At 38.9% G+C, this 23,922-nt stretch overlaps 1 long non-coding RNA gene across 1 annotated transcript; it reads right to left on the bottom strand.

Annotated features, from left to right (window-relative positions):
• Positions 1–4,247: 4,247 nt before the first annotated feature.
• LOC118763528 lies at positions 4,248–23,059 on the bottom strand. Its single transcript, XR_004999287.1, has 3 exons — positions 22,918–23,059; positions 19,396–19,476; positions 4,248–4,541 (listed from the first exon to the last, which is right to left on the bottom strand). It is a non-coding gene; the product is annotated as an uncharacterized LOC118763528 (long non-coding RNA).
• Positions 23,060–23,922: the final 863 nt, after the last annotated feature.

Below are 23,922 nucleotides of genomic sequence, written 5' to 3'. Positions count from 1 at the left end.
GAGGAAGACAGCCCCGAAGAGCTGCAATTCTCGTACAACACCATTTGACAAGAAGCTACTTCAAAGCAGCACAAACAGTTCAGAAAAAGTGTTCAAATGAACACCTACATAAAATTTCGACGACACAAAACTATGAAACAACCAGTCTCTGATAGAGAAGCGTATTGCTTGCACCAGAAATGTGTTTGTTTTGGAAGTATTAATTAATTTATATGTTATACAAGAAACAAACGTGTTGTGGAAATATTAAGAAGGCTGGTGGGAGTTTTTTATTTTTTATTTTTAAAATTATAATCAAGCGGCAATAAATTGTACTATAGAAAATGTTACTATGCGGGTTCGAATTTAAATTTACTCTTAAAAGTTGAATGATATCTATGGTTACGTGAATGAATAGCTTCAGAGAACTTATTTAAAAACATTAGAATTAAAAGTGCGAAGGATTATGTACGATTCTTTTATACACAGTCGACATCTACTGGTAATGGTAATGGTATTGTATGGCGGGGCATCACCTATGATCAACCAACACAATGTATAATTAATGTTTTACAATTTTAAATTGTGTATATATCTTGTTAACGCTATTGAGTTTCTATGTTTTAACTTAAAGGAATTCACAAGTATTCTATACCGTTTTTTAAAGTCTTTGGTACTCCCTATATATACCCTAGTTTGTTGTTTTTTATTTTTCACTCTACATTTATATATTACATTTTTGCATAGACATGATCCCGTGAGCGGACATAATCCAGGGTCCCTACTATTGCAACTTTTCGGCTTCCTATTTATACTTTTAGTTTTATTATTGTTATTTGGGTGTGAGGTATCCTATGATCTGGGCTTTCATTAATTTGAAGTTAATTTTATTTCTGTTTGTAGATGCGATAATTGAATCCAAGTTCGGTGTGGTAGAGTAAGATAATTTTATAGTATTTTTAGTAAATTATAGGGCAGTTTTTATGATGCATGGGGAAATTTAGATTTTTGAAAAACTGTTTTGGAAGATTTTTAACTCTTAGGGAAAATGGGGTGGGGGCGAACCATATAATTTGTCTTTTCCTAGATTTAGAGTGATTTACTCCATCCAGGTGTTTGGGTACGGAGGGAGCATGTTTATTAAAATTTCTAGTGTTAAGATTATAGCATTTAGTAGAGTTAATGACAGGTCTTCTTATATGTTTATAATTTAATGAGGTGGGGTAGTTTGCTCATGTCAGAATTACTATGATGTGTCAATTAGCTAATTTAGTTTTGCGTTTGGTGTCCGGGATGTAGAAAATATGGTCCTGGAAGCTGCTTAATTTTAAGTTAGTGCGTGTGCATTGAAGATCTCGTTTGCTGATAGATTGGATATTCTAATGGAGATGGCGGTGATAATACTATCGAGAGTTAATTTCGGATGATTAGAAGAGACGTTAATATACTACAATGTTTGATCTGGTTTATTGTACGGGTAGTATAATTTTGTGTTTAGATTTAATGTGACGTCCAGAAAGTTGGCTATTTTTGTGTCAGTCTTGAATTGAGATTAAAGAAATTATTGAGATTAAAGAAATTCAAAAGAAATGTTCTTAGTGATTTTTTAATTCGTTTAATCTCCGGTTTAGATGATCCATTTACTGCTAATAGAGCGTCATCCCTATATAGCCCACCAGATACGTTTGGGTAGCTTTTCTTAATTTGATTGAGACCCACTAGGTCTGTCACCTAGGCTGAATCTGATGAGCCCATAGTGATATCAAAATTGTTCGTCGGGTTGCTTCTAATCCAATTATCAACGTTTTTCTTGTGGTTAGGATAATATCAATATCAGATCGAGAGATGTTGACAAAGTCCTGGGCAAATATCAGTGCCTTATTTAATAATATCGGGGAGCTAGTAGCATAATAATTCGAAATGTGGGAATTGTATAAAACGAGTCTTATACCTATTCGGGAGGCAATGGAACTATGTTATAACGTCACCTGTTTAATTCCATAGAGGGATTTTAACATTATTTTTGAACACCGGTATTATTCTATCCAGTATGGGTTTGCTAATTTTTCCCAAATGGGATTTCGTAGGACATATCAGTCTGATGGATGGTTTGGAGTGGAAATTCGTTTTATGGTCTTTTAACGTAAAAAGGGGGGTTCTTGGAGCGTATGGTTCAATCCTGCTTTGTAGGTTCAACCATGAGATGAGTTTATAGTGTAGTTCATTAATATACTCGAGTGCGGTATCCTTTGCATGTTTATAGTTGGTATTTAATTCCTTCGAAATGAATTTATTATAGGTATCATCTGGCATTGAATAAATATTACCCGTTTTGTCAGAGAGTACATGTTAATCAGTAGACTCTTTATAAACATTTATTATTCCCTGCATTCCATAATTTTTAAACGAAATGTCTTTGTATATTTTATTCTATATTTTATTGTCCTCATCTATATTGTTATCTATACTCCCTTATATTTATATATGTATATATATATTCGTCCTTGCATATTTTTAACATTCATATATATATTTCTATAACTATATTTTGGATGTATTTATAAATGTTTTAGACGATTCTTTTTATTAAATCCGTATATATATACACCAATCGTAGTCTGTCTGAGTTGAACATCTTCCTTGTATCTCCTGAATTTATATGTATGTATATCTCCTTTACTCTTTTACTTGTTTCAGTCATTTGACTGTGGCCATGATGGAGCATCGCCTCTAGTCGAGCAAATCGACCCCAGGACTTATTCTTTGTAAGCCTAGTACTTATTCTATCGGCCTCTTTTGCCGAACCGCTAAGTTACGGGGACGTAAACACACCAGCATCTGTTGTCAAGTGATGTTTGGGGGAACAAACACAGATGCACAAACAAACACACGCACACATACACACACACACACACACACATATATATATATATATATATATATATATATACATATACATATATACGACGGGCTTCATTCAGTTTCCGTCTACCGAATCTATTCTCAAGGCTTTGGTTGACCTGAGGCTATAGTAGAAGACACTTGCCCAAGGTACTACGTAGTGGGACTGAACCCGGAACCATGTAGTTGGTAAACAAGCTACTTACCACACAGTCACTCCTACGCCTATATATATATATATATATATATATATATATATATATATATATATATATATATGGATATATGTATACATACATATACACACAAAAAATATATGTATATATATATATTAATATTTATATTTATATACGAACTTATACATGTATGTATACACTCACACCAACATACACATACTATTGACAACTCGGGTATCACTAAATGTCCGTTACCGTTTCTGTGCAGTGGTAAATTAATATGGGTGAGTTGAATGTGTGTATGAATGTGTGAGTGTATAGATTATCAGGAAACAAATTTACATTATAGATAGAAATGTGAAAGAGAGAAAAAAAAACGGTCATATTGACTGGATCCAAATTCGTACCAGATGCTTGTGAGATGAACTCATTACAGTTCACACTAAATGAGCTTGTCATATTTCTCTGTAAGTTTAAATATCATAAGTATTACTGTTATATGCTAACAGTATGTCACTCACCCCTATCATGGCGTTTCTATTCTTATGCAAAATATTCCCGAGAATTAAGCCTAAGAATATGAATAACTTATGAAATAATAGCAATTACAAATAGAAACTGTACGTCATAGATCAATTTGAGGGAAAGAAACACCAAAAAGCGTTCATTCTTCGCTCGAACGCATTCCTATTTGGCAGATTGTTGCCAATGTCTGTATATTAGTTACTGCTACTTTATATAAAATTTTTATCAGAAACTTATATTATAATGGCTCTGTCTACACATCAGTAAATACTCATATATCCAAGTGCTACAAAATGTCGTAAGCACAGAGAACTAGAATCGTGTTAGCTTATTGGATATGATGTGATCAGAGGAAACAATTTAAGCAGTAAATACGAATTATGAAACTAGGTGAGGATTTTATAAGAAAAAGTACAATAAGTGAATCCAGAATATTCAAATTTTAACAAACGTTTCGTTAATTTACCGAATATTCAACACTCCATTACATTTGAGCTGTTTCAATGATGTCAATTAGCATATCAATGTTTCACTGACATTCTCAAGCAAACGCGTATTGCTTCCCGAAAATTATGTCACCGCTCATAACTTATGACCCTTTGCGTCCAAATTACGCGTCACCTGTGACACTCCTTGTTTATAAATGAAGTGTGCACTTACTGTAGAGTGGCAGAAGTGTCAAATTGGTATTAACACATGCATTAGAATAACAAATGAAATTAAGCGTTTTGATTTTAAGGAGTGTCACTTTCATAGAAGCAACGTTCCCTTTGCAGGTAACCTCTTCAATCTTGTATCCATCGTGGTTGAGTGGGTGGACTTCATTACAAGAAGCTATCGGACCGTTTTCCACCCATTGCTGCAGGAAATCACCATCATAAAAAGAGCAACTGACAATTACATTGCCATTCACATGGGCAAAATAAGTTCTGCCCGGAATAGTAAACGAATAGGATTTCTCTGAAAAAGAAATAAAAAGAACATAACCAAATTAACCATAACAGAAAGAATGAGTATAGTTTACACAAACACAAAGGTAATATCTGCCAAGCTTTTCCTGTAGTCTTAGCATAAATAAAGTGAATATATTTCTTTACTGCCCACAAGGGGCTAAACATAGAGGGGACAAACAAGGACAGACAAAGGAATTAAGTCGATTACATCGACCCCAGTGCGAAACTGGTACTTTATTTATCGACCCTGAAAGGATGAAAGGCAAAGTCGACATCGGTGGAATTTGAACTCAGAACGTAACGACAGACGAAATACCTATTTCTTTACTACCCACAAGCGGCTAAACACAGTGGGGACAAACGGATTAAGTCGATTATATCGACCCCAGTGCGTAACTGGTACTTAATTTATCGACCCCGACAGGATGAAAGGCTAAGTCGACCTCGGCGGAATTTGAACTCAGAACGTAACGGCAGGCAAAATACCACTGAGCATTTCGCCCGGCGCGCTAACGTTTCTGCCAGCTCGCCGCCTTTAGCATAACTAAAGTGAATAGTTCTCAACTGAGATTCGAAACGAGATCGCCAATATGCCAAATGTTTCTAGGAGTTTATAATGAATCATTACCAATAAGTGATTGGAATATATTCAATGGATCTCGTGCAATGAAATAATAAGACCAACTCCAGAATATAAAGTAAATCTATATATTAATACGCTGAGGCCGAAATGCGTTACGCAGTCACGTGATTAGTTGAAGGGAAAGGCAGAGAGCGATAGAGAGAGAGAGAGAAAGAGAAAGAGAGAGACAGAAAAAAAATAAAAGGGAAGAGTGATTAAGAAAGACGGAGAAAGAAAGAGGGAGAGAGAAAAGGAGAGAAAGAGGGAAGTGTCAATGACGTGAGGGAAGGGAAGCGTAATATTTATTACGTGGTTAAAAAATTAGTTGAAGTGAATGGCATAGAGAAAGAGAATTAGAAATGCATTGTTTAGCAGAACAGAGATTTTCTTGAGGTGCGGTTAAAGAAAGACAAATAGAGAGAGGGGTGAGGAGAGCCAGCCAATGGTTAAACTGTTATGTGTTTAGTGGAAGTGAGAGATAAAGAAATAGAAAAAGAGAAAGAGAGAGAGAGAGAGAGAGAAAGAGAGAGAGAGAGAGAGAAGCAGGAAGTGTTCAGCAGAGGGAAATTTTACATATCTTATGTTAATGTGACTAATTTTTTGATTTCTAACTGTTGATCTATTTATTTACCTGTCCTTACTGACATTGATCGATGGACGGAGAGTCCATCCGCCCCCTCACCGTGGTGGGGACGCTGGCAACGGGTAGTGTCAGAGCTATGCCGTCGGGAACTTCGGTTCCTGGTGGGGCCACCCAAGGCGGATTGGTCTGACACCGAGTGAAAATCCTCGGAGTGTCTGTTTTGGTAACCGGCGGCTCCTCGGTCGTTCTGTCCCTGCGTCTGCGGACAATCTGCGGCAAACAGGATGTCTCTACATGCGGGATTGTTGGGGACCGCTTGTGAATTCCATATTCCCACGAAACTTCTTCCACTGCCATGGTTCGAGATGCCTCGAGGGTGGTAGAAGAAGCCGACTCAACCCGCCCAGGGTGAATGTCACCACAAGTACAAGTAAGTAAGGACGGAAATGACAATAATAATAATAATAATAATAATAATAATAATAATAATAATAATAATAATAATAATAATGATAATAATAACAATAACAACGACAACAACAACAATACTAATAATAACGATGTATCAATGCCGACACGATATATCTATACCAATAACGACGTATTAGTACCAACAGATGACAACGTTTCTCTAAAAGAAACGGAGATACTTTCAAATTACTAAGATCTGGAAATAGAGGTAACTCGAATGTTGAGCCTAAAAGCAGAAACAATTCCTATTATAGAAGGAGCATTAGATATGATAAAGAAAAAAACATTCAGACAAATACATAACAAAAATATCAGGACTTAAAAGTATATGTAGCACACAGAAAATAGCACTAAAAAGCGAGCAGGCAGAAACGTTAGCACGCCGGGCGAAATGCCTAGCCGTATTTCGTCTGCCGTTACGTTCTGAGTTCAAATTCTGCCGAGGTCGACTTTGCCTTTCATCCTTTCGGGGTCGATAAATTAAGTACCAGTTACGCACTGGGGTCGATATAATCGACTTAATCAGTTTGTCTGTCCTTGTTTGTCCCCTCTGTGTGTAGCCCCTTGTGGGCAGTAAAGAAATAGGAAAATAGCACTACTAGGTATCGCACACATCCTACGTAAATACTTTCAATATAATGAAAATAAGAGCACCACAACAAACCATAGGACATATCCAAGGCATACAGCGATGCGCTCAGTAGTGCAATGAAAGCACGTGATGAAAATAAGACTGCTGAATAATAATAATAATAATAATAATAATAATAATAATAATAATAATAATAATAATAATAAGCTATAAAACAAATGAAATCCAAACTAAAAATAGAACAGCAACGAGCCATGATAAAACGATGGCAAGAAAAACCCCTTCATGGTAAATACTGCACTAAACTAAACGCAAAAGAAATAGACAAAGAAAAATCACAGCAATGGTTGAGAAGCTCAGGACTCAAAGCAGAGACAGAGGGATTTTTAATTGCAGCACAAGACCAAAGCCTCCCCACCAGAAATTACCAAAAACATGTAATGAAAAGAAATATTACAAGTAACTGCAGAATATGTGGAGATGGACAAGAAACAATAAATCATATTATCTCTAGCTGCCCAGTCCTGGCTAAGAAGGAATATATTCACAGACATGACAGAGTTAGAACCTACATACATTGGAAGCTATGCCAACATTATGGAATAACAACAGAAAAAAGATGGTATAGGCACACACCAGAAAAGGTCACAGAAAACGAGAAAGCAACCATACTCTGGGATATGCCGATACATACAGATAGAGAAATTAAGGCCAACAGACCAGATATAGTTGTCAGAGATCATGAAGAAAAAAAATGCTTTCTAATTGATGTATCAATACCGGCAGATGACAACGTGTCTCTAAAAGAAATGGAGAAAGTCTCAAAATACAAAGACCTGGAAATAGAGGTAACTAGAATGTGGAACCTGAAAACAGAAACAATTCCTATCATAGTAGGTGCATTAGGCACGATAAAAAAATATTCAGACAAATACATAACAAAAACACCAGGACTTACAAACACATATAACATACAGAAAATTGCACTACTAGGCACTGCACACATCCTACGCAGAACACTTTCCATACAATAACCATCAGAGCATCACAACAAATCACAGCACATACCCAAGGCACACAGAGCTGCGCTCGGTAGTGAAGTGAAAGCACGCTATAAAAATAAAACTACTGAATAATAATAATAATAATAATAATAATAATAATAATAAATGCCCTGATGCAGTACCAGGCAATGGCTCTCATGGCTTCTGATCTTAACTGATTAGAAGTGTTATCATGTACATTGTTTTGTCTTGGTATAAAAGATGGGCTACAGCAAATATTCTGCTCAATACCACAGATTTGCTTGTCAGTTGTTTGACCTTAACCAGTTAAGCATGTCCCTTAGTGGCTGACGATATGTGCATCTCTGATCACGAGCAGAAGTAGTGGGGGTGCATCATAGCCATGTGTTGAGACGGATTCTTTGGGGTTTGAATAATTCACCTTCGAAAACATGGGTGGTTCGTTCAACATCCTTAAACAATCCTTATTCAGAGACCTTTTGAGCGGGATGGGCTACTCGATCTGAAGAAAGTTCTAAGTGGGCCCCACCTGCAAGGTCATGTGCTGTTTATCTTGATATGAGATCACCATGTCGCACACATATGGTTGTGATGCATGTGCCTAGTGTACCCTTATCAGACGGGTAGTCATGATGGGTATACTGGGCTTCGTATATTTTACCCCAGTGTCACTTTGATGGCATGCACTGCTCTCTCACTCAATAATAATAAAAATTATTATGTTATTATATTAGCCATAAATTCTTAGCAGTCCCAGTTGTTCTTTATAGCTTCAATGTGCTTAGATGGAATACTAGTGAAATAATGAAAATTGACAAAAAATCCACAAGCTACTGACTTGTAATAAGATGCACCATCCAAAGGCAGACGTGGATCGTCTTTACCTTCCCAGAGCTCAGGTAGTTCGAGGCTTGATCCAGCTTGAACTTACGTACAAAACCACCACAATCGGACTGGCCAAATACCTTGAAACAACCAACGATTGGATGCTAAATCTTGTTCAAAAACCTGAAAAACCGAAAAAACTTCACTCTATTCTGAAAGAGAGCAAAAAGTTCGCTACTGATGTCTTAGATACCAACCAGATTGATCATGATGAAGGAAATGCGCCAACTGCTGCTGCAAAGAAAACAAAATTGATTGCAAAGACAAAAGCGCATAAAAAATTAGCTAGCAGATGGGAACAGAAACCTCTGCATGGCAAGTATGTGGCCCGTAGCAAACAAGCTGATGTCAACCAGAAACACACGCATCAATGGTTACGAAGCTCAGGGCTAAAAGCAGAGAGTGAAGGTTTCATATTAGCTGCTCAAGATCAAAGTATATTAACCCGGAACTACCAAGCTATTATGATAAAAAATGGAGCTGACCCAAAATGCCGATTCTGTAATGATGAGATCGAAACTATAGACCACCTAATCTCAGGGTGTAGAGTCTTAGCACCTGTAGGATATAAAGCAAGACATGACAGAGTCGGCCAGTATTTACACTGGACATGTTGGCGTTATAAAATCCAAACCGCTGACAAATGGTATAAACACCATCCTAAAGCTGTGACTGAGGGAGAAAATGTGTCGATTCTCTAGGACTTCCCCGTACATACCGACAAAACCATAAAAGCTAATAAACCGGATATTATTATAAAAGATCAGACAAAAAGGTGTGTTCATCAATTGACATGAGTATTCCTTGCGATCACAATATAACGGCGAAAGAATTTGACAAGATCAGTAAATATAAAGACTTGCTAATAGAAATTGAAAAAATGTGGCATCTCAAGGCGACTACAGTAGCAATGATTGTAGGATCTCTAGGAATGATAAAAAGAAGGCACTGAAACCTATTTGAAAAGGATACCAAGCTTACCATCCCTACAGGAAGTGCAAAAAATCGTGTTAACTGGAACGACTCATGTACTGAGAAGAGCATTATCGCTGTGAAAACAACATTCACCCATGAATTTATTTATTTATAAATTTCTTAAATACATATTTTATCTGTGAATTTGCTCGTGTAATCTGGGAATGCATACAATGAGCTTCTCTGCTCTAGGTGTACGGAAAACACTCGGCGAGAAACGGAAGAAAATTTGAAGAAAGAAGGAAAAAATTAATAACAACAACAACGACAAACAGATGCTCTGATGCAGTACCAGGGAGTGGTTCTTGTGGTTTCTAATCTTAGCTAATTGGAAATGTTATCATGTACATGTTTTCTCTTGGTAAAAAGATGGTCTGCACCAGATATTCTGCTCATATAAGAGATTTGCTTTTAAGTTATTCGACCATAACCAGTTGAGCATTTGTACATCTCTGATCGTGAGCAGTAGTGAAGGGGTATCATAGCCACATGTTGACAATAATTCTTTTGGATTTGAATAATTTACCTCTGCAGACATGGATGTTTTGATTATCATTCTCAAACAAACTTTATTAAAGTCTTGTACTGTTTATCTTGATATGAGATTACCATGCCGCGTACATATGATTGTGATACAATTGCCTGGTATGCCCTTATCATGGTGGGTATATTGGGCTTCATATATTTATATTCCAGTGTCACTTTTATGGCATGCACTGTTCTCTCACTCAAAAGTAGTAGTAGTAGTGGTGGTGGTGGTGGTGGTGTTGGTGGTGGTGGTGGTGGTGGTGGTGGTGATGGTGGTGGTGGTGGTGGTGTTGGTGGTGGTGGTGGTGGTGGTGATGGTGGTGGTGGTGGTGGTAGTAGTAGTAGTAGTAGTAGTAGTAGTGGTTGAGGATATGTGCATACCACAGATTTACTTGTCAGTTTTTGTTTGACCTTAACCAGTTAAGCGTGTCCCTTAGTGTCCGACGATATGTGCATCTCTGATCATTATTATATGAAAACTCACAGTTTATTTTGCTGGTTATGATGGAAAGCGTCAGCTGTCTGCAGTCAGCAGACTAAGGTGACACTTGTTTATTAGTCATCCTTCAAGAACCCTGTGAAGAATTCTTGCAGTTCCAAGCAATGCTGATTTTTGTAGGTGTTCTACCTTCATACGTCCACCAATCTTTCTCAGCCATGCTGGTAGTTGAGTGCTGATACTTCCAAGTGCGCCAATTACTATTGGTATCTCGTCTACTCTCCTCATTGACCACAAACTTCGTATTTCCCTCTTCATACCACATTATTGTTCTGTCAAGTCCATATTTGTTGCAAAGTGTCAAATGCACAATCCTTGCTATGTTGTCATGACGCCTCTTATATTCTATCTGGGTTTGTGGCGTGCGCTGAATGGTAATGTTATTATTATTATCATTGACTGGTATTATTATTATTATTATTATTATTATTATTATTATTATTATTATTATTATTATTATTATTATTATTGAGTGAGAGAGCAGTTCATGCCATCAAAGTGACACTGGGGTAAAATATACGAAGCCCAGTATACCCATCATGACTACCCGTCTGATAAGGGTACACCAGGCACATGCATCACAACCATATGTGCACGACATGGTGATCTCATAACAAGATAAACAGCGCATGACCTTGCAGGTGGAGCCCAGTTAGAATTTTCTTCAGGTTGAGTAGCCCATCCCGCTCAAACGGTCCCTGAATAAGGGTTGTTTAAGGATGTTGAACGAAACACCCATGTTTCCAGAGGTGAATTATTCAAACCCCAAAGAATCCCTCTCAACACACGGCTATGATGCTCCCCCACTACTTCTGCTCGTGATCAGAGATGCACATATCGTCAGCCACTAAGGGACATGCTCAACTGGTTAAGGTCAAACAACTGACAAGCAAATCTGTGGTATTGAGCAGAATATTTGCTGTAGCCCATCTTTTATACCAAAACAAAACAATGTACATGATGACACTTCCAATCAGTTAAGATCAGAAGCCATGAGAGCCACTGCCTAGTACTGCATCAGGGCATTTAGTACTGCAATTATTATTATTATCATCATTTTCATTACCATCTTTCAATTCTGTGTCCATTTCCTACCAAGTGTCTTCCAGACACGTAGGGCAGAGAAACGCACGATATACATTGGTAGGCCATTAAAATAAACACACCAGATTGTTCATTTACAAAGTCATGATCTTTAGCGGCCAAGATAACGCCTTCATTCTCTGAGCTCCGTAATCACTGATGAGTGTGCTTCTGATCTACATCAGTTTGTTTGCTACGGCCACATATTTGCCATGCAGAGGTTTTTGTTCCCACATATCAATCAATTGTTCAAACACAGTTTGCTTCCCTATTGATTTCACCTTTGCTACTACAGTTGCTGCACTTCCATCATGCTGATCAACCATGGCATTATGCAGAAACTCACTTGAACATTTTTTGTTCTCCTTCATAACAGAATGAATTTTCTTGTATCTTTCGTGGTTTATAACGAGTTTAGCATCCCGTCGTTAGATGTTTCAAGAAATTTTGCCAGTCCAATTGTGGTGGTTTTGTAAGAGATTTCAAATTGGACCAAGCCTCAACCGCCTTGAGCTTTCGGTAGGTAAAGATGATGTGTCTCTGCCTTTGTGTGGTGCGCCTTATTGTAAGTCAGCAGCTTACAGTGTTTTGAACTGTCTTCCTTCTTTCTTTTTTCTCTTCTTTGTCTTTCTGTTCTTCTTTGTCTTTCTTCGAACTGTTTTTTTTTACTTTGTTTGGACTTTTGTCGTTTGTTTTTTGAACTGTTTCCTGAACATTTTCTTCAAAGCATGGCGAAGAAATTGAACACTGCGTTGGAGTGGGAATTCATCCCACCCAAGCAATGACTAAAAAAAACTTAGAGGAAAGAACGGTGGTGTTGAGGACTTATTCTAAGTCATTCGACACCATTGCTGTCTTTCCTAAGACAGATATAGTAAAAGAGTTGGCGGAGCATCTGCCAACTATTAAGTTTATTTCCAGGGGTGCTAAATATGCAACGGTGTGGTTGCTATTTGACACCCCTGAGGTGGTTCGCAGATTTGCTAGCCAGCCCATGGAAGGGCAAGAGATTCTGTTTCTTTCCACATATTGTGGGAAGAAATTAACAAGATCTTGGGTCTGTGGGCTGCCACCGGGCATTGAACTGGAATGGATAGAGGATACTATCCGCCAGGGTCTGGGTGGCAGCAGGCCCAAGTTTTTAAATATGAAATTGTTGCCGGCGGCTGAATGGGTAGAGTCAAAAGCGGTTTTGACCCTATGGACCCAATCAGTTGCTAAAGATCTAGTATTTCCAGATTTGTTTGAAAATGGCCGGTTGCAGGTACCTAGTGATACTTAAGGGACGCCCCCACCAAGTGTCACTTGTGCCTGGAACCGGACCATATTAAGAAGAACTGTCCCAAGGAACAAAGTAGGATCCTGAGCAGTTAGTAAAAGTAGCGCCCCCTCTTGGAACTTGGCCATATTAAGAAGAACTGTCCCAAGGAACAAAGTAGGGTCCTGGAGCAGTTAGTAAAAGTAGCGCCCCCTCCTCCTTTGAAGGAAGAGATGGAGCCAGTCGAGGAACTGGAGACCTCCTCGAAAAAAGGGAAAAAAGAAGAAGGTGGGCAACAATGGTTGTCCACCGAAGGAACCCAAGGTTGCGGGAGGGTGGGAAGATCCTCCAGATAAAACGGAAGAACTACACCTTCCCGTAACACAAGGGACATAGAAAAGAAGAATAGGACATTGCCGGCGGGTAGTAGTACACTTCTGGCATGTCCTGAAACCTCGTCGGTGGGAATTGTGCCCATCCGGTCCTGGCTTCTTCCAATTTGGAAATTTTTTTAATTGTTTTTTTCTTTTACCATTTCTGTAGTTAACTTTATGTCTTTTTGGATTTCTATATTTCTTAACCTGACTTGGATTTCATGCAACCACTCCGCTTCATCATTATGCTCTGCAGGTTGATCCCATATCCCTCTCCAGAATGTCCTGTCTTACTCTGCATCAGGCGTCATTCTTACATGTATTTGTCCATCTAGTTTCTGAAAAAGTTTCTTCTGATTTGCTTCAAACAATCTGTTTTGACTAAATTGTTTTATTCTATTGTCATCTCTTTCCAGTTTTGCTTTGATTGCTACTACTCTTTGTTTCAATTCTTCCAATATCACATCATACCCTTCATTATTATTATTATTATTATTATTGAGTGAGAGAGCAGTGCATGTCATCAAAGTGACACTAGGGTAAAATATACGAAGCCTAGTATACCCATCATGGCTACCTGTCTGATAAGGGTACGCTAGGCACATGCATCACAACCATATGTGCGCGACATGGTGATCTCATATCAAGATAAGCAGCACATGACCTTGCAGGTGGGGCCCAGTTAGAATTTTCTTCTGGTTGAGTAACCCATCCCGCTCAAAAGGTCCCTGTATAAGGGTTGTTTAAGGATGTTGAACGAAACATCCATATTTCCAGAGGTGAATTATTCAAACCCAACGGAATCCCTCTCAACACATAGCTATGATGCACCCCCACTACTTCTGCTCGTGATCAGAGATGCACACATCGTCAGCCACTAAGGGACATGCTCAACTGGTTAAGGGCAAACAACTGACAAGCAAATCTTTTATACCAAGACAAAACAATGTACATGATAACACTTCCAATCAGTTAAGATCAGAAGCCATGAGAGCCACTGCCTGGTACTGCATCAAGGCATTATTATTATTATTATTATTATTATTATTATTTTTATTATTATTATTATTATTATTATTATTATTATTATTATTATTATTATTATCATTATTATTATCATCATTATTATTATTATTATTATTATTATTATTATTATTATTATTATTATTATTATTATTATTATTATTACCATCATCATCATCATCATCATCACCACCATCATCATCATCATCATCATCATCATCATCATCATCATCATCATCATCATCATAGACGTCGCACAGTATACAATATCATGATGTTGTTGATTGAAGATGTGTTTACCGGGGGTTTGTGCTGTTTGTCAAGTCGCAACAAGAACCTCAAACAGACTGTACTTCACGCAATATGCATCCAGTTACAAGTAACGCCGATTTTTGCAATACATCTTGATTGTAGGGTATTTTTAAGGTTTTCAGATTATTTTTCAGACTGGGTGGTATTGAACCATTATTATTATTATTATTTATTATTATTATTATTATTATTATTATTATTATTATTATTATTATTATTATTATTATTGAGTGAGTGAGTGAGTGAGCAGTGCATGCCATCAAAGTGACACTGGAGTAAAATATACAAAGCCCAGTATACCCATCATGGCTACCTGTCTGATAAGGGTACACTAGGCACATGCATCACCCCCATATGTGCGCGACATGGTGATCTTATATCAAGATAAACAGCACATGGCCTTGCAGGTGGGGCCCAGTTAGAAATTTTTCTTCTGGTCGAGTAACCCATCCCGCTCAAAAGGTCCCTGAATAAGGGTTGTTTAAGGATGTTGAACGAAACACCCATGTTTCCAAAGGTGAGTTATCCTCCTTTTAACACACAGCTATGATGCACCCCCACTACTTCTGCTCGTGATCAGAGATGCACATATCGTCAGCCACTAAGGGACATGCTCAACTGGTTACGGTCAAACAACGGGCAAGCCAATCCGTGGTATTGAGCAGAATATTTGCTTTTATATCAAGACAAAACAATGTACATGATAACACTTTCAATCAGTTATGATCAGAAGCCATGAGAGCCACTGCCTGGTACTGCATCAGGGCATTTATAATAATAATAATAATAATTAATTCTCTTTATTGGCCACAAGGGCTGACACACATGATTAGTAAACATAAAGGAACAAAACAGGACGAAAGATTACAAAGGGTTTTGTCCGTTTTTGAAAACAAATCTGAGTAAAAACTGTTTAACAACGAATGATTATAACAATGAAAAACTCCCAATAGGGGGAGGCGCTTCGAAAGGTTCCTGGTGGAAAAAACCCATAAAAGCCAACGGGAGCCTGGTCAAAAGGGGGGTAGAGAGCCCCTTTCTCCTTTTATAAAACCTTTTTCAATCACAGGCGAAACCTGAGAATTGGTCCATTTATACTGGCCATTCTCGCACAATTCACCCACCTTTCAGAAAAATTGCTATCGGACAGCACTCTCCTCTCTAACCTCATCTTCCTTTTCAAGTGTCTGACTTTAGCCCTTTCAAACGGGTCCACCATACAATCTCTTTCGCCACAGCCACTAGGCACAGGAAAACGGCTTCGCCCTCCTTGTTAAAGGAGGTCGGTGGGGCAATCTTCACTATGGATTCGGCTGATAGCCGGATCCGTCCTATACGCGACAGTAGCTGTTCGACATAAACCCATAGTTCAGCAATACTCGGGCACTGGACGAGTGCGTGCAGAACGGTTTCGTCGTCCTGGCAACACCTCGGGCAGGCCCGGCTGACGGCACTTCCGTGCCGGTAGAGTTTATCCCGATCAAGCAGAGCCCCTCGGTAGCACTGCCAGGCGAGCGACCTCTGGAAATTATCCATTGGCCCCGGCCCGAAAGTCCTTCCGAACAGACCGCTCAGTTTGTTATCATCAACGCCTAGAGTTTCCCCGAGAACATCGTCGCATTTTTCCTCCACTAACCCTCTATAGAACGCTAGAGTGGAATTAAAACCGATCGCATTGCCCGCCTGGCGGAGGGCGGAGAGAGCTTGACGGCACTCGAGGTGCCAAGCGCCCTTTCTCGGTCTACGTTTGATCCAGGTCTGCAGCTCTGTCAAAGAGATGAGCTGCAGAAAGTCGCGTCTGACAAAAGACGACCACATCTGATCACCGTCTAGGAAACGCTTGAGATGTCGCAGCCTGAGCGCATGTCTGCGCATCAGTAACCACGGCATGCCAAGGCCTTCGTTCAGCGGTCGTTGACAGCAAACGGATCGCCTGACCAGTGGCACCTGACCCTACCACAAAAAGTCGAAGAACAGGCGTACCAGCTTGACCAACCAGCGGTTGGGACAAGCGGTAATAGATGACGGATGCGATGTATGCATTCGCCACCTCCGCTCGATCTTTCAGGGACAGCTTCCTCTCGGCCCATTTCTGGGTGAGATGTGCCACCCTGTTCGTCACTTCTTCCCAGTTTTTATCCACCTGGAGGTCCGGACCGAACCAGACCCCGAGCTGTTTAACGGGTCCGTCTGTCCAGCGCCCTACGACGCTGTTGGGCGGCATGGGCTTGCCTCTCCAGGTGCCCAATTGCAAGCCCACAGACTTATCCGCGTTAATCTTTGCCCGTGTCACCGCTTCGTACTCGTTTAGTGTCTCGCCAATCAGGCCAATATGCCTGTCGCTCGACACCATCACGGTGACGTCGTCGGCATAGGCAGACACGCTGTTTCCACCTCCTAGATCGCGCGGGATACCCCTCAAAGCCTCCAACTTGCGCAGTAATGGCTCGAGAGTCAATATGTACAAGAGGGAGGAGAGAGGGCATCCTTGGCGGACCGAACGCGAGATGTCGAACGGTTCCGAAAGGTGACCGTTCACCCGTATCACCGAGCAGATGTTGCTGTATAAAGCAGCGATCCACCCGCGGAAGACTGGACCGAAGCCGGCTACCTTGAGAACAGCTGCCAGGTACCGATGGTCGACCCTATCGAAGGCTTTACTCTGATCTAAATTGATCAAAGCCCCACCCGCGCCAGCGTCGTTACCCACCCTCTCTATGATGTAGCGCATGAGATGGAGGTTGTTGTGTATCGACCTGGTCGGCACGGCGCATGTCTGCGTCTTGCCAACCAGCTTGTCCACGACAAGCGCCAAACTCTTGGCTAGCACCTTGGCCAAAATCTCCAACTCTGCATTAAGCAGAGTGATGGGCCGAAAATTCCCTATAACGTCCCTCTTGTTTGGGTCCTTTTTTAGCAAAGCCACCACCCCCTCGACAGACAAAAGCAGGAATTCTCCCGTTTTGCTGCCAGTTGCAGTAGGCGTTTGCCAACAGGCCCGCAAACAAGTCTGGCGTTGAAGTGTAAAGCTCGTAGGGCAGACCATCCAAACCCGGCGATCTACACTGAACAGACATCTCCGTAGCCCATCTCGAGCAAACCAAGCTGCTGGCGCAAACATGCCTGTAGAAGTTATCTCGATTAACTACGTCCTCTCAGTGGCATGTCAAACCAGGGATTTCTGAAAATTATCCATGGTCCTCGGATTGAAAGTTCTCCGGAAAAAACAGCTACTTGATTTTCCTCAAATCCCATAGTTTGACATGCCACTGAGAGGACGTAGTTGATCCGAGATAACTTCTACAGGCATGTTTGCGCCAGCAGCTTGGTTTGCTCGAGATGGGCTACGGAGATTCTGTTAGTGCTCGAGCATTGTTGACTTATGGAGTAATGTCAAACAGCTGCTATTACGCGTAGGATGGAACCGGTTATCTACTGAATCCATCTTGAAGACTGTGCCGTCGCCTTCCTCTAGCAGAGAAGCGCGGTTAGTTTTACTTTATTTGGTGGCTGTGACGAAATAGATAATGTGGTGATTACGGCTGAAAGTGCTGAAGACAAACACTTTCCTTTTCTGCTGAAACCTTATGCACAAATCCCATTAAGTGCAGAACTAAGCACAATGAAGTAACGGAATCATACAAAACAAACTTACATTAATCTTTTTACGAAGAGGTTTCCCAGATGGCTCCAGAAGGGAAGTAACTCAAACATTCAGATTGGAAAAAATTTATAGAAATATTTGCTCCTCAACAACCCCATTTCAGTGATTATTTTAATTAACCGACTAAATACATTGTATCTATAAAAAGACATATCATGTTTTCATTGCCACGTCTCTATTTCATTTCTCGAGGTAACATAATTTGCTCGATTTAAAATTGAATTTAATTTTAACGATGCGAAGGTATGTGCAGATTTTCTATTGAATTCACGCTTGTACATTAAAAAGGTGTAAAAGACTACGTTATACTGTTGGAACTGTTACATTATAGTTCGACCAAGCTTGATTCTAAACAACAGATAAAAGTAAAGCAACGAAAACATGGCAATTATTGGGTTGTCCAGAAAGTTCGTGCCGATTTATAGTAGCTTACATTTCCACTTATTTTAGAATATGGTTGAGTCCAAATAATAGGATTTGACTATACCTCCATTTAGAGCACAGTTTAAGCTATCTTCTCGTGGAATAAGGCTTATGTTCCTATAACCTGTGTTAATTCTGTAACCCTTTAAAATGGAAGATAAGAAAGTTCGTTTTCTGCACTTGATGCTTTGGGAACCAGACAAAAATTGCTGCAGCTCGGCTGGGATGTGTTACCCCACCCTCCGTATTCACCAGATATTGCTCCTTCGGATTTCCACTTATTCAGGTCTCTGCAGAATAGTCTTAATTTCAATTCCTTGGATGACGTAAAAAGATACCTTGATGGATTCTTTGCCGTGAAACTACCTCAATTCTGGGAAGAGGGTATTTTCAAGTTAAAGGAAAGATGGAGACGCATTGTGCAACAAAATGGTTCATAGTTTCTTTCCTTTAAAAATCGGCACGAACTTTCCTGGCAACCCAATATATTCAGGTATAACGATATAAAATTCAAACGTATGGAAGAATAATGATTGCTACTTACTGATGAGACGGATTGTAATTATCAACAAGAGCAGCCGATTCATTGAGGACATCTCTGACACTGTTACGCCCACAGCAAAACCTACCAAAAAATTATACAGTTGTATTAATTCTACTCAGAGAAAAATCGGCGAGCAAGATTTTGATTACATGGATTTTATTTACATGAAATACGTATCCAGACTCACATGTACACACGAACAAATGCTTGTGTTATATTTCTTTTCATTACATGTTTTTGGTAATTTCTGGTGGGGAGGCTTTGGTCTTGTGCTGCAATTAAAAATCCCTCTGTCTCTGCTTTGAGTCCTGAGCTTCTCAACCATTGCTGGGATTTTTCTTTGTCTATTTCTTTTGCGTTTAGTTTAGTCCAGTATTTACCATGAAGGGGCTTTTCTTGCCATCGTTTTATCATGGTTCGTTGCTGTTCTATTTTTAGTTTGGATTTCATTTGTTTTATAGCTTTTGTTGTTTCTTCTTCTTCTTCTACTTCTTCTTCATATTTATTAGGTGGTATGATTTCTTGTTTGTATTTGTCAGCTTCCTTAAATACTGAGAACAGTTTTTTGTTTTGCTCGTGTTTTGCCGCTATTTGTATCAGTTTTCCTTCCTTCTGAAGTAGATATTTTTGCAGTCCTATGGTGGTTATTTTATAGTAGTTTTCCAGTTGTATAAGGCCTCTACCACCTTCTATGCGTTGTATATATAGTCTTTCTATGTCAGATTTTGGGTGATGCATCCTAGATCCTGTCATTATTTTTCTTGTTTTCCTATCTATTTTGGTCAGTTCATTTAGTGTCCAGTTAAGGATATTGTAGCTGTAACTTATAACTGGGACAGCTAAAGTGTTGATACCTATTATCTTGTTTTTAGCATTGAGCTCTGTTTTTAGTATTGATCTAAATCGTCTATAATATTCTTTTTTTATTTTCTCTTTCATTTGTGTGTGTTGTGTCTTATCTAGTTCATGGATTCCTAAGTATTTGTAAGTTTGGCTTTGGTCTAATTCTTTTATTTCATTGGTTTTATCCAGTGTGATGTTGCTACTTTTAACTAGTTTTCCTCTTTTCATGGTTATTTTGGCGCATTTTTCTAATCTAAATTTCATATCTATTTCTTTGGTAAATCTATGAACTGTCTTTAATAGTGTTTCCAGCTGTTTGTCATTTGCAGCGTATAGTTTTAGGTCATCCATATATAAAAGGTGGCTGATCGTTTTGCCGTAACATTTATATCCGCATCCAGTTCTATTTAGCATATCAGATAGAGGTGACAGTGCCAAGCAGAAAAGGAGTGGAGAGAGCGTGTCTCCCTGGAATATTCCTCTTCTAATGAGGATGTCTTTGGTTTTCATGAGTCCCTCTTTTGTTTGGAGCTGTAGCACTGTTTGCCATTTATTCATAGAGTGCCCTATGAATTTTATGATTGTTGGTGCTACTTTGTTAATGGCTAGTGTTTCGAGAATCCATGTGTGGGGGATGCTATCAAACGCCTTTTTGTAGTCGATACAGGCCATACTGAGGCCTTTCTTCTTTCTGTGGCTGTCTTCAGTTATGGCTTTATTAATCATTAATTGATCTTTACAGCCATATGAGCCTTTGCGACATCCTTTCTGCTCTTCTGGGAACAGTTTGTTTTCGTCCAGGTGCTTGTTCAACCTTTGCGATATCACTGCAGTAAATGCCTTGAACATTGTAGGGAGACAGGTTACTGGTCTGTAGTTTTCTGGTTTTGCTGTCTCATTTGATTTGGGAATTAAGATGGTTTTCCCCTTCGTGAGCCATTCAGGCATTGTCTCTGGCTCTGCTAGTATGTTGTTAAAGTTTTCAGCCAGCTTTTTGTGCATTCCTGTTAGATATTTCAACCAGAAGTTGGGGATCTTGTCATGCCCAGGTGCCTTCCAGTTACTTAGTCTTTGCAGTGCCTGGGTGACCTCTTAAGTTGTTATGGGGGTCCAAAGTTGTTCAGATGCCGAGTTTGTTATTTTGATACTCCTTTTTTTTGGTTGTTCGTTCGCCGACCATATTTCTCTCCAGAATTCTTCCACTTCTTCTGCTGTTGGTGCTGCAGTGATTTCTATTTTATTTTTGCAAAGTTCTTGGTAGAACTTTTTGGGGTCGGAGTTGAACTTTTTGTTTTGTTCAAAGAAGCGCTGGCGTTTCTCGTACCGGCGGATATTATTATTATTATTATTATTGTTATTATTATTATTATTATTATTATTATTATTATTATTATTATTATTATTATTATTATTATTATTATTATTATTATTATTATTATTATTATAAGCCTGGTATCATTTTCAAATAGGTTTCAGTACCTTTTTTTTTATCATTCCTAGAGGTCCTACAATCACTGGTACAGTAGTCGCCTTGCGATGCCACATTTTTTCAATTTCTATTAGCAAGTCTTTATATTTACTGATCTTGTCAAATTCTTTCGCCGCTATATTGTGATTGCAAGGAATACTCATGTCTTTTTTGTCTGATCTTTTATAATAATATCCGGTTTATTAGCTTTTATAGTTTTGTCGGTATGTACGGGGAAGTCCCATAGAATCGACACATTTTCTCCCTCAGTCACAGTTTCACGATTATGTTTATACCATTTGTCAGCGGTTTTGAGTTTATAATGCCGACATATTGTCCAGTGTAAATACTGGCCGACTCTGTCATGTCTTGCTTTATATTCTACAGGTGCTAAGACTCTACACCCTGAGATTAATTGTTCCCCTCCTTTCTCTCTCTTCCTCTCTTTCTCATTGAAAAATATAACATAGCGCTGTGAGGCTTTCAAAACTAAACAATATGTCCCAGCTTCCTTCTCAAGAAAACTTAAACAGTTTTGTGACGTTATCCAGACCATCGATGTTAAACTAGTTAAGAGTAATGTTAATAATTTGGCTCAAAATTTATGAATATTACTGATACACTGAGTATATAGTAAGCAAGAACTAAATTTTATTGTGTTTGCAAAGAGTAGCCTGCATATTAAAAGTTGATTAAATGTGATAAAAGACTATTCTGGATCAAATTGTTCCCTTTGGGTTGGCGAAACTGAAAGGAAACAGAAAAGGATTTTCAAAACTGAAAGCGAAAATGAAGGGAAACTTAACTGGGGGTATAATTCCACATGATAGGAGAGATGCCATTTTTTTCTCTCTCTTTCTCTCTCTCCCTCTCTCTCTCTCTCTCTCACACATACAGTCTCTCTCTCCTTCTCTCTCTTTTGGGATATATCCAACTCATGGTGTGATAATAACTAGCGCAGTATTAGTAAACTATAGACATAATAAGGCTGACATTTGAAAACAAAACTGCAACATATCTAGATGTGGAGCCATATCAGTTTAATTAGGTCTTGTGTTGTGTTTATTCTTATCCGTATTATTTTCTCCATTTTTGTACAGTTTAAAATAAGCAGAAGTGATTGTGTGTATTGAGTGAAATTTCAACACTGAGTCTAAATGTTTAATAATTAATTAAAAGCGTTTGTTGTAATAAAATAAAGCTCAACTTACCCCAGTCCCTACGGTTAATTTAAAATAATATATATATAATCATTGTAACAGGATAACAAACAAATTATAAACGCTTTGTTTGGAAAGAAACGTTTATTAAAACATTTTCTTTTGTGTAGAAATAAGGGAATACGTTAGCGTGAGCTAGATGTCGCGTTATCACAGCTCGCGCGTTACATGTGTCTATTATGCATTCATTGTGTAACTAACGGAGATAGACACGTCCATCTCTTCTATCTGCCGCATAATTAATATAAAAGATAGATATATAATTGTTTTTAAATGGCGAGAGACCTTGATAAATTACAGTTATTTTAAGCTTTTGTGCATTCTTTTATTCTTTTATTCTTTTATTTGTTTCAGTCATTTGACTGCGGCCATGCTGCAGTACCGCCTTTAGTCGAGAACAATTCTACCGCAGGACTTATTCCTTGTAAACCTAGTACTTATTCTATCGGTCTCTTTTGTCGAATTGCTAAGTTACGGTTACGTAAACACACCAACATCGGTTGTCAAGCGATGGTGTGTGTGTGTGTGTGGGGGGGGACAAACGCAGACACACATGCATGCACACACACGCAACACACACACATAGACACACGCATACACTCACAAATATATATACATACATACATACATACATACATACATACATATATACATACATACATACATACATACATATAGGACGGGTTTCTTTCAGTTTCCGTCTAATAAATTCACTCACAAAGCTTTGGTCGGCCCGCGGCTATAGTAGAAGACACTTGCCCAAGGTACCACGCAATGGGACTGAACTCGGAACCATTTCGTTCGGAAGCAAGCTTCTTACTACACAGCCACGCCTGCGCCTAAAATAATCGTTCCCATGCCGGGAATCGAACTGAAAAAGAAAAAAAGAGCGAGAATGTTTCTAGATATAGGGCTTATTAGAAGATATAATTCATCTTAAAACATCTCAATTTATTTTGAAAATTAATATAATTATAGATTATAGATAATTATAGG

Source organism: Octopus sinensis, linkage group LG5 (assembly GCF_006345805.1).
Source record: "Octopus sinensis linkage group LG5, ASM634580v1, whole genome shotgun sequence".
Taxonomy (NCBI): domain Eukaryota; kingdom Metazoa; phylum Mollusca; class Cephalopoda; order Octopoda; family Octopodidae; genus Octopus; species Octopus sinensis.
Note: the sequence above shows the minus strand (reverse complement) of the source record. Positions and strands in the feature narration are given on the sequence as shown.